Source organism: Triticum dicoccoides, chromosome 2A, assembly GCF_002162155.2.
Source record: "Triticum dicoccoides isolate Atlit2015 ecotype Zavitan chromosome 2A, WEW_v2.0, whole genome shotgun sequence".
NCBI lineage: Eukaryota > Viridiplantae > Streptophyta > Magnoliopsida > Poales > Poaceae > Triticum > Triticum dicoccoides.
The window spans coordinates 658,919,432-658,922,086 of NC_041382.1; positions in this window are offsets into that span (position 1 = coordinate 658,919,432).

The following is a 2,655-nucleotide window of genomic DNA, read 5'->3' on the forward strand; positions in this document are numbered from 1 at the left end:
TCCGAGTCGACTAGCCCGTGTCCGATCATCACGTGAGACGGACTAGTCATCGTCGGTGAACATTTTCATGTTGATCGTATCTTCCATACGACTCGTGTTCGACCTTTCGGTCTCCGTGTTCCGAGGCCATGTCTGCACATGCTAGGCTCGTCAAGTTAACCCTAAGTGTTTTCGCTGTGTAAAACTATCTTACACCCGTTGTATGTGAACGTAAGGATCCATCACACCCGATCATCACGTGGTGCTTAGAAACGACGAACTGTAGCAACGGTGCACAGTTAGGGGAGAACACTTCTTGAAATTTTATAAGGGATCATCTTATTTACTACCGTCGTCCTAAGTAAACAAGATGCATAATACATAATAAACATCACATGCAATTATATAGTTGTGACATGATATGGCCAATATCATATAGCTCCATTGATCTTCATCTTCGGGGCTCCATGATCATCTTGTCACCGGCTTGACACCATGATCTCCATCATCATGATCTCCATCATCGTGTCTTCATGAAGTTGTCACGCCAACGACTACTTCTACTTCTATGACTAACGTTTAGCAATAAAGTAAAGTAGTTTACATGACGTTATTCAATGACACGCAGGTCATACAAAAAAATAATGACAACTCCTATGGCTCCTGCCGGTTGCCATACTCATCGACATGCAAGTCGTGAATCCTATTACAAAGAACATGATCTCATACATCACAATTCATCATTCATCACAACTTCTGGCCATATCACATCACATGATCAATCGCTGCAAAAACAAGTTAGACGTCCTCTAATTGTTGTTGCATCTTTTACGTGGCTGCAATTGGGTTCTAGCAAGAACGTTTTCTTACCTACGAATCACCACAACGTGATTTTGTCAACTTCTATTTACCCTTCATAAGGGCCCTGTTCATCGATTCCGCTCCAACTAAGGTGGGAGAGACAGACACCCGCCAGCCACCTTATGCAACTTGTGCATGTCAGTCGGTGGAACCGGTCTCACGTAAGTGTACGTGTAAGGTTGGTCCGGGCCGCTTCATCCCACAATACCGTTGAGCAAGAAAAGACTAGTAGAGGCAAGTAAGATGACAAAATCCACGCCCACAACAAAGTTGTGTTCTACTCGTGCAAAGAGAACTACGCATAGACCTAGCTCATGATGCCACTGTTGGGGAACGTTGCAGAAAATTAAAATTTTTCCTACGGTTTCACCAAGATCCATCTATGAGTTCATCTAAGCAACGAGTCTAGGGAGAGAGTTTGCATATACATACCACTTGTAGATCGCGTGCGGAAGCTTGCAAGGTGATGATGTAGTCGTACTCGACGTGATCCAAATCACCGATGACCAGCGCCGAACGGACGGCACCTCCGCGTTCAACACACGTACGGGACGGGAGACGTCTCCTCCTTCTTGATCCAGCAAGGGGGAAGGAGAGGTTGATGAAGATCCAGCAGCACGACGGCGTGGTGGTGGATGCAGGGCGTCACAGCAGCAGGGCTTCGCCGAGACTACGAGGGAGAGACGTAACGGGGGGAGGTGGAGGCGCCAGGGGCTGGTGTGTGGAGGCCCTCCTCTCCCCCACTATATATAGGGGTGCCAAGGGGGGGCGCCGGCCCTAGTAGATGAGATCTACTAGGGGGGCGGCGGCCTAGGGGAGGTTTCCCTCCCCCCCAAGGCACCTAGGGGTGCCTTCCACCACTAGGACTCCTCCTAGGGGGAAACCCTAGGCGCATGGGCCTATAGGGGCTGGTGCCCTTGGCCCATGATGGCCAAGGCGCACCCCCTACAGCCCATGTGGCCCCCCGGGACAGGTGGCCCCACCCGGTGGACCCCCGGGACCCTTCCGGTGGTCCCGGTACAATACCGATAACCCCGAAACTTGTCCCGATGCCCGAAATAGCACTTCCTATATATAATTCTTTACCTCCGGACTATTCCGGAAGTCCTCGTGACGTCCGGGATCTCATCCGGGACTCCGAACAACATTCGGGTTTCTGCATATACATATCTTCATAACCCTAGCGTCACCGAACCTTAAGTGTGTAGACCCTACGGGTTCGGGAGACATGCAGACATGACCGAGACGCTCTCAGTCAATAACCATCAGCGGGATCTGGATACCCATGATGGCTCCCACATGCTCCTCGATGTTGTCATCGGATGAACCACTATGTCGAGGATTCGATCAAAACCCTGTATGCAATTCCCTTTGTCAATCGGTACGTTACTTGCCCGGGACTCGATCGTCGGTATCCCAATACCTTGTTCAGTCTCGTTACCGGCAAGTCACTTTACTCGTACCGTAATGCATGATCCCGTGTCCAACACCTTGGTCACATTGAGCTCAATATGATGATGCATTACCGAGTGGGCCCAGAGATACCTCTCCGTCATACGGAGTGACAAATCCCAGTCTCGATCCGTGTCAACCCAACAGCTACTTTCGGAGATACCTGTAATGCACCTTTATAGTCACCCAGTTACGTTGTGACGTTTGATACACCCAAGGCACTCTTACGGTATCCGGGAGTTACACGATCTCATGGTCGAAGGAAGAGATACTTGACACTTGCAAAGCTCTAGCAAAACGAACTACACGATCTTTTATGCTATGCTTAGGATTGGGTCTTGTCCATCACATCATTCTCCTAAT